The sequence below is a fragment of the Plecotus auritus genome (assembly GCF_963455305.1).
Source record: "Plecotus auritus genome assembly, chromosome: 7".
Taxonomy (NCBI): Eukaryota; Metazoa; Chordata; class Mammalia; order Chiroptera; family Vespertilionidae; genus Plecotus; species Plecotus auritus.
Genome location: NC_137774.1, coordinates 149,328,126 through 149,338,081, shown reverse-complemented (window position 1 = coordinate 149,338,081; position 9,956 = coordinate 149,328,126). Strand labels below are relative to the sequence as shown.

Below are 9,956 nucleotides of genomic sequence, written 5' to 3'. Positions count from 1 at the left end.
CAGATGGACCTAATTGACATCTTCAGAGCATTTCACCCCAAAGCCATGGAATATACGTTCTTCTCAAGTGCACATGGGACATTTTCAAAAATAGACCACATATTGGGTCACAAGCAAAGTCTCCCCAAATTCAAAAAGATTGAAATCATATCAAGCATTCTCTCAGACCACAATGGCATAATATTAGAAATAAACTACAATAAAAACATTCCAAAAAATTCAAACACTTGGAAGCTGAATAGCATGCTACTAAACAATGATTGGGTTATCAATGAGATCAAAGAAGAAATTAAAAATATCCTGGAGACTAATGACAATAAAAACACAACATTGTAAATCCTATGGGACACAATGAAAGCAGTCCTGAGAGGGAAGTTTATAGCTCTACAGGTCTACCTCAAAAAAAAAAAAAAAAAAGAAAAGAAAAGAAAAGAAAAAATGGTAATAAATCATCTAACTCAACAACTCAAAGAATTATAAAGAGAGCAACAAGAAAAGCCCACAGTAAGCAGAAGGAAGGAAATAATAAAGATCAGAACAGAAATGAATGACATAGAGACAAAAAAAAAACAATGCAAAAGATCAACAAAACCAAGAGCTGGTTCTTTGAAAGGATAAACAAGATTGATGAACCTCTAGCCAGGCTCACCAAGAAGCAAAGAGAGAGGAAATAACAACAGACCCCACAGAAATATAAAGGATTGTTAATAAATACTATTAACAACTCTATTCTAACAAACTAGACAACCTGGAGGAAATGGACACATTCCTAGAAAAATACAACCTTCCAAAACTCACTCAGGAAGATTCTAAAAATCTCAATAGTCTGATAACTATGGAAGAAATTGAAGCAGTCATCAAAAAGCTTCCAACAAACAAAAGTTCGGGGACAGATGGCTTGACAGGGGAATTTTACCAAACATTCAAGGAAGAACTAAAACCTATCCTCAGACTATTCCAGAAAATTCAAGAGGAAGGAACACTTCCAAGCTCCTTCTATGAAGCCAGCATCACCCTAATACCAAAACCAGATAAAGACAACGCAATGAAAGAGAATTACAGGCCAATATCCCTCATGAACATAGATGCCAAAATCCTCAACAAAATTCTAGCAAATCGAACCCAGCAGTATATCATAAAGACCATACACCATTACCAAGTAGGATTTATCTTGGGGATGCAAGGATGGTACAATATTCGCAAATCAGTAAATGTGATACATCACATAAACAAATTGAGAGATAAAAATCATATAGTCATATCAATTGATGCAGAAAAAGCATTTGACAAAATTCAACACCCTTTCTTGATAAACTCTCAGCAAGGTGGGAATAGAAGGATCATACCTTAACATAATAAAAGCCATATATGACAAACCTACAGCCAACATCATACACAATGGGCAAAAACTAAAACCATTTCCCCTAAGAACAGGAACAAGACAGGGATGTCCACTCTCACCACTCTTGTTCAACATAGTGCTGGAAGTCCTAGCCATTGCAATCAGACAAGAAGAAGAAATAAAAGTCATCCAAATTGGAAAAGAAGAAGTAAAACTGTCCTTATTCGCAGATGACATGATATGGTATATAGAAAACCCTAGAGACTCCATCAAAAAATTATTAGACTTAATAAATGAATTTGGCATTGTAGCAGGATACAAAATTAATGCCAAGAAATCTATGGCATTTCTATACACCAATAACAAACTTACAGAGAGACTAAAAAAGCAATCCCATTTACCATTGCACCAAAAAAATTAAGATACTTAGGAATAAACTTAACTAAGGAGGTAAAAGACCTATACGTGGAAAACTACATGACACTGAAAAAAGAGATAGAGGAAGACATAAACAGATGGAAGAACATACCATGTTTATGGATTGGTAGAATCAACATCATCAAAATGTCCATACTACCCAAAGCAATCTATAAATTCAATGCACTTCCGATTAAAATACCAATGGCATATCTCACAGACCTAGAAAGAACCTTCAAAAAAATTCATCTAGAATAAAAAAAGACCCCGAATAGCTGCAGCAATCCTTAGAAAGAAGAACAAAGTAGGTGGGATCTCAATACCAGATTTCAAGCTGTATTACAAAGCCACTGTTCTTAAAACTGCCTGGTACTGGCACAATAACAGACATATAGATCAATGGAATAGAATAGAGAACCCAGAAATCGACCCAAAACCACTATGCCCAATTAATATTTGATAAAGGAGGCATGAACATACAATGGAGTCAAGACAGTCTCTTCAATAAATGGTGTTGGGAAAATTGGACAGATACATGCAAAAAAAATGAAACTAGATCACCAACTTTCACCATACACAAAAATAAACTCAAAATGGATCAAGAACTTAAACATAAGACAGGAAACCATAAAAATACTAGAGGAATCCACAGGCAGCAAAATCTCAGACATATGCCGAAGGAACTTCTTCACTGATACTGCTCCTAGAGCAATGGAAACTAAAGAGAAAATAAACAAATGAGACTACATCAAAATAAAAAGCTTTTGCACAGCAAAGGAAACCATCAATAAAACAATTAGAAAGCCCACTGCATGGGAGAATATATTTGCCAATGATATCAATGATAAGGGTTTAATCTCCAACATTTACAGAGAACCCATACAACTTAACAAAAAGAAGATAAACAACCCGATCAAAAAATGGGCAACTAATCTAAATAGACACTTTTCGAAAGAAGACAGAAGGAAGGCCAAGAGACATATGAAAACCTGCTCAAAGTCACTAATCATCAGAGAGATGCAAATCAAGACAACAATGCGGTACCATCTTACACCTGTCAGAATGGCTATCATCAACAAATCAACAAATGACAAGTGCTGGAGAGGATGCGGAGAAAAAGGAACTCTTTTGCACTGCTGGTGGGAATGCAGACTGTTGCAGCCACTGTGGAGAACAGTATGGAGTTTCCTCAAAAAACTAAAAATGGAACTCCCATTTGACCCAGTGATCCCACTTCTAGGAATATATCCCAAGAAACTAGAAACAGGAATCAGAAAGGATATATGCACCCCTATGTTCATAGCAGCACAATTCACCATAGCTAAGATTTGGAAACAGCCTAAATGCCCATCAGCAGATGAGTGGATTAAAAAGCTGTGGTATATCTACACAATGGAATACTATGCTGCGGTAAAAAAGAAGGAGTTCCTACCATTTGCAACAACATGGATGGAGATGGAGAGCATTATGCTAAGTGAAATAAGCCAGGCAAAGATAAATATCACATGATCTCACTCATTTGTGGAATATAATGAAAGGCATAGACTGATGAACAAGAACAGATCCAGAGACTGAGAAATGTCGATCAGAACCTCAAACTTCAGGGAAGGAGGGAGTCAGTGAGAGTAAGGGGGAGAGATCAACCAAGGGACTTATGTGCATGCATATAAGCCTAATCAATGGACACAGACAACAGGGGGGTGGGGCATGAGTGGGGGGTGGGGGGTAATGGGGGAATAAGGACACATATGTAAAATAATAAATAAATAAATAAATAAATAAATAAATAAATAAATAAGAAATTGTGAGGTAACCAGAACCCTAAGAACGCCTGAGAACGTCTTTCTTGCCTTGCTAGCAGTCATCAGCTGTACTGGTAATATTACCTGGGGCAAATGGGTAAGTATGTTGGACTTATGTTCTTGACCCTTCATGGGTAAGAGCCCTTACATGGGCTGATCCCCCGCCTAATGTAGTCACCAATAACACCAAACACCTTGGTCATCCAGGAGGACCATGGGTGGGGCAAGGAAGTATAATTACACAGGGTCGCCACCCAGCTTCCCTTTTGTATGACACAAAATCAAACCACTGTTCCTTTGTGTGTAAAATTAAAGAGAGGTTTCTGGCTTGCGTGGACACCAAAGGAAGGGACTATCACTACTTGCTCCTGGGAGAGGTGCAGAAAATGTAACTAAGACCTTGTCTACACAAAAAGAAATTGACAGCCAGTTTGAAATGGAATTGCCATGGCCTAGAGCAAACAATATCCTTACATGATAATATTCTACAATGTCATTATAATTTTTCCCAGATTTGTGTTACCCCCATTACCTATAATAGTACCTCGCACCCTTGGGAATCAATAAAAAATCATCTTTATGGTGCTTGGAGCCAAAGGTAACACATCTCTTGATATTTTAGAATTACAACAGCATAATGTACAATTATCCCAAACAAACTTACAAACTAATTCTTTGAATGTCTGGAAGCAATTTAAAAAGGACATGAAAGGATTTAATCCCTTCCACTGTGTAGAGGGCCCCCTGGGAAGGCACCTGAGCATTCTATATTGGCCCCTCTTGCTTTTTTGGCCAAGAGGGACCCTCTTCTCACAATCCAATTGCCCACAGCTATTGCCTAAGCTTTCTGTTCATGCCGAGGTTGAAACCTCATGGTGGCTGGTACCATGGATCTGTCTCTCACCCAGTGGGGTGAGCTGGGCCCTCCCTGGAGAAGAAACCTGGGTTCCCCAAGATATGTGATCAGTGCTGGGGCCCCACCAGCAGGCGAGGGGATCCCAAGGCAGGTGCTGGGCGTGCTGGCCATGGGGGCATAGGCTATCAAGGAGACAGAACTGAACCTCCAGCTTGGCCCAGAGGATGGCTGGTTAGCCAGAGACAGGTAAGATTCCTCAGGGAAGGAACAACCTAAGACAGGCACAATCCCAGAGGGGTCATCAGGAGAGAACTAGGGGGTCAACAGAGGTGGGGCACAGACCCTCACCCCCCCCAACTTTGCAGGGGCCTGAACCCTCACCTCTTCTGAGGGAGGTCTCCTGCCCCCATGGCTGCTTCGCTTCCCATGCCCAGCTCAAATCGGGACCCAGGCAACAGACAGAGACTTGGCCGACAGCAGCTGCCCTCTCACTGCAACAAGACTTGTTTGAGTTGTCTTGTACCCATGGTGTGGGGAAGTGGGTTTTTGATATCTAAATCCAGCCTAGCACCAGAAATGCTCAGGGCCTACTCAAGAAGGCAAATAATCCTTTCCACTAATATTTACATGGTAAAATAAGATTGCTGTTAGAGTATTAAATTTGACAGTAAAATAGTAGGTAAGTTCTCAGACTAATTTAAATTGGCTAATTGAAATAAGCGAATATTCTAGAAAAATTAATGGTACTGGACAAAAAGCTGTTCCTAAAGCGTTAACTAAAATTTTTATTGGTAGTTCATCTCATGGTAAAATTGCGTAACATGTAATGAACCTAAAGCAGTCATATTTTAGTGCAAAAAATTAAAATTTGACTACATTATAAAATTTCCAAAAGCCTCCTAATATTTAAATTTAAAAAGGGGGGATAGTAGAAATATATCATGTAAGGAAAAATATCCTGTAAGTAAATTACATCTAGAAAATTTTTACTTTAGAAAATTAACTTTCATTTGAAATGCTAACAACAAGACACCCATGAAAAACACACATGGTGTCAAAACAAGCCAAAGGAAAATCGTTTGGCCAAAAAATGAAAAAGGATCCCAAGTCAAATTTATAGAAAGGATTCCTTTATTAACTTTTGGTCGAGAATATGTTTGTATATTTTCAGAAAACAACTCCAAGACCACGTGTATTCCTGCAACAGAGAGGAATTGACAGGACTGCTCCAGCCACGAAAACAGAAGAGAAACAGTCCAGAGATGGAAGACGCTGACGACACCTTGCCATACTAGCAGTCAGCAGCTGTGCGTTGCTGCAGGTTGCCCAGGACCAAACCAGAGAGGGTCGGACCTGCATTACCACCATTTGTCCACCATCCAGAACTGAAATATCATTCCTGACATGTACACATAAGGAACTGTTTGACATTGAAATTGGGACTCAAAAGAACTGTTGGCCCAGAAAGAAACTCACTACAGACTGATTCATTTGCCTCTCAGCATAAGCATTATTGCTTGTCTCATTTTCGGTTCTTATAATTGTATTTCTAGTATCACATGATCTCACTCATCTAGGGGAAATAATGAACAACATAAACTGATGAACAAAAACAGACCCGGAGACAGGGAAGCATCAATCAGACTGTCAAACCTCAGAGGGAAGGTAGGAGAGAGTGGGGGTAAAGGGGAGAGATCAACCAAAGGACGTGTATGCATGCATATAAGCCTAACCAGTGGTCATGGACAACAGGGGGGTGGGGGCATGTGTAGGGAGGGGTTTGGGATGGGAATGGGGGGATGAGGACAAATATGTGATACCTTAATCAATAAAGAAATTAAAAAAAAAAAGTAGACAGATACATGTTGGTAAATGCTAACTGTCCATATTCACATAGGGACACAGTGTAATCTCTGAGCCCAATATACAGAGAAAGGAGGAAAAAAGCTAGAATTCTATGCACTACTACACAGGGGCCTAGCAACCTCCAGCTCCCAGCAGAGCAAAGGGATCAGAAGGTTTTTCTTTTTTCCCACAGAGCACAGTGGTGTTGATTCCATTAAGTTTTTCTTGAGACAGGAAGGGATAAAAAAATTAATTTGAAATAGAAAGGGCCAAAGATTCTTTTCCCACTGTATTCTGCTCAAGGTACATCCCTCCTCCCCAAAAAATAAGGTGAGAACCATGGTAAAAAGGAGAGAAAAGAGACCTCAAAAACAGGGCGACTGAACACAAGAGATGGGGGGGAAGAAAAAGAAAAAGAAAAACAGACTGCAACTTGCTCCCAGGGACTGGAGAAAATGAAAAAAAGGTTGGAATCCATCAGTGTTCATTAGTCATCTTCTCCTTCATCTTCCTTTCCTTCTTCCTCTTCATCATCATCTTCATCTTCTTCACTTTCATCCTCATCCCCTCTTCATCAATATCTTCCAACCTTTCCTCTTCTTCTTCATCATCATCATCTTCTCCTCCTTCCCCTTCTTCATCATCCATGTCAGGAACCAAGTAGTACTGTAATGGATTTGGCCAAATGTCATCTTTGATGACTTCTCCTAAGTCATCTGCACCTGCATCAGAATGGTCAGTAAATCAGGTCAAGAAGCTTTCTGGTTCCTCATGCTGTCTCTTCCTGCTGGCTTTATTCTGTGTTTGACTTGAACGTTTCGTCAAATCCTTTCCAGATTTCCATTTGATTTCAGTGGACTTTGAAGATGGATCACCACTCTCATTCAGATGAAACTCTTTGGAGAGAACTTTATTTTTGAAGTGAGGATTTTCATCAAAATAAAAATCTATTCTGTAACCTGATTTAATCTCTTCAAATTCTGTCACTTCAATTCTTGTCAAATAATGCAGCGCCTCTTCATCCTCTTCCCCAAGCAGTGCAGACACTTGTGGATGGTTGACAAGTGTTATTACCCAAAAATTTGGGATTTTGGCGGTCAATTCTGACCTCTTCTGAAAAAATGGTTGGCGGAGTTTGTTATATTACTGTTCTACTTTCAAAATCTCCTCACTGGCTTGTTCATTAAACCTGTCTATTTCATTTTGTACTTCATCAATATGTTCAATCGCTTCTTGCTATTCTTTTTCTCCCTTTGGCATGTCCTGAGGGGTCGGTTTCTTCTCTGGCTTGGGGGCTGGAGGCAGTTTCGGTTTCTTCATTTGAGGTGGGAGCGAGGACTGGCATTTGGGGGCCATGCTGTGAGGAAAGTCTGAGGATCTGAACGCTGGGAAGTCGCTGGGCTCAAAGGCATGCTGAGCACTCAGAACTGTTGGGCTTTTTAATATTTAGGAGATTTTACATCAAATTCCTACCCTTTTATGTCCCTCCTTTCCCTGATTGTTCCCCATCCTGCCTTTTCTTGACCCACTTTCTCCCACCCAACTTTCTGCCCTCCCCTTCCCTCCCTCCATCTGTATCTTTCTTTTTGTCTTTCTCACTTTCTTATTCTTTTAACTTATCTTATTCTCACTTCTCTCTCCACCTTTTGATTCCAAAATGATACCCTACTTTTCCTCTTTTTTATGAGTTTCTTTTTTATTTTTATTGTTGACAGTATTACAGATGTTCCCCATCTTCTCCCCCTTTGCTTTTTAACCTATTTCTTTAATCTTCCTTTCAGTAATGAATATAATATTGTTCTTCAAAACTTTTGAAACTTAGGAGAAAACACATGTACACACCGGCCACTCCCTAATAGCTTCATTCATCTCCAGCACCCCAACTTGCACTTCACCTCACCCTCACCTACACTCAGTCTGGATAACTGTGCCCAGCCCCCTCCTTCATGGTCCCACCCAGAACTTCCCACAGCACAAGCTGTCCTCTATGCCATCCTCTAGCTCCTCCTAGGAGTCACCCTAGTGCCTTGCTCCATAGCCTCTCCCATTTCAGTGTTTTTACCTGAATCCCCTGCTCCACTGCCCATGCAGTCCCAGGAGGTCAGAGCCCAGTCCCCACAAAAATAGACACATGGGAGAGACAGCCAGCTGGAAGCCACCCACCTCCCTCAGTCAGGTCCTGTGTCTTTCCTTCACTCAGTAACTGGACCTGGCATGTTCTCAGGACCCAGAGTGTCACAGGAAGGTCTCCAAAAGGCCAGGTTATCTTGTCCATATTGGAGAGAGAAAGGTATCCATGCCCTCATTCTGCCCATATTACTGGTGAAAGGAGTGGGGCATCCCTCACGTTGAAGTCTGAATCCTACTGTTGTGTGGGTGCCAAAGTCTCTTTTCCCAGGCTACTTCAAGCCTATTATAGGGCATAGTGGTGACACTGAGGGAGACACAATCTTGGGAGACTAGTCAACTGTCTCAAGGACCTACTGAAGGCCTCCTGAACATGTTTAGACCTGGGGGTATCTGGGCTGTGTCCACCTTCCTTCTGCTCCTCCCTCTTTCACGGGGTCAGGCTAGCATCTGGGTTGGACGCCTTGTCCATCTATCCCTGACCCCTCCCTATTTTTGTTTGCATGAGCATTTCCCCTAATAAAATCCCCACCCATGTAATCCACATTGGCATCTGCTTCTCAGAAGACCTTGCCTAATACACCGTCACCACCCTGGGTGAGCTGACTCTCAAGACCTTTAAGAACTGAGCAAGGTACTTTGAACTAACTCTCTCTCTCTCTCTCTCTCTCTCTCTCTCTCTCTCTCTCATCTGAGGCCTGATCTTGCAACACAAGGAACAAGATCATATACTTTTCCGGCATGATCTAACAAAGATCTCCATGTAGATTAGCTGGGTGGTTCCTGATTCCACAGTTCACTTCTCTGTGCAAATAGAACAGGTTCTCAGAGAACGTAACGTTCTGCATTTTTTAACTCTTTGGAAATATTGGTTCTGAATTATAAACCTCTCTGGTTAAATAAAAAGTTTCTGTAAAGTGGCACTTAATAAGGAACCAGGCTTTAAATGACCACAGTGTGGCCACTGCTTCTATGTTTTAGTCACATGACTATGAGAATGTCCAGAAATTTAACCCAGCCTCACTCCTGAGTACCTGGACCAGGCAGGAAATGAGTGAGACAGTGAGGGAGGATGGTGAAGTTGCGCTTGTCCAAGCACCACCCGTGTGCCCCTCACTGCATGGAGGGAGTGCCAGTGTCGTGGGAAGGGCTCCCTGGGCACAAGGTGTGCACACTTGTGTCTTCATTCCCCAAGACTGTGTTAAAGAACGGGGTGAGGACTAATGGCTGGCCAAGGTTACTGCCAACACAGAACAAGAGAAATGACTGCTTGTTTCCCAAACAACCTCAGAGAGAGGTAGCTCCCAGAAACCCAGAAAGGTGTGGGGCCAACCATGACGGGGAGGGCAGAGGTTCCCTGTCAGGGCCTGATGAGAAGGGGGACAGGCCAGGTACCGGCCAAGTCCAGAAGGAATGGCTCTCTTGGCCATCCAGCAGGAAGGTTCGAGAGACCAGTAAAGGTGGAGCCAGCTAAACTGTGGGTATTGCAGGGCAGGGCAAGCTGGTCTTGTAATGAATGGAGACAGGAGGAAGATAAGCTCCTCTGATGTCCTCCCCCAACCCCCAG

At 41.6% G+C, this 9,956-nt stretch overlaps 1 pseudogene across 1 annotated transcript; it reads right to left on the bottom strand.

Annotated features, from left to right (window-relative positions):
• Window positions 1–6,749: 6,749 nt before the first annotated feature.
• On the bottom strand, window positions 6,750–7,618 carry LOC308253529 (protein SET-like; annotated as a pseudogene). The gene has a single exon. The product of its transcript is annotated as a protein SET-like (transcript).
• Window positions 7,619–9,956: the final 2,338 nt, after the last annotated feature.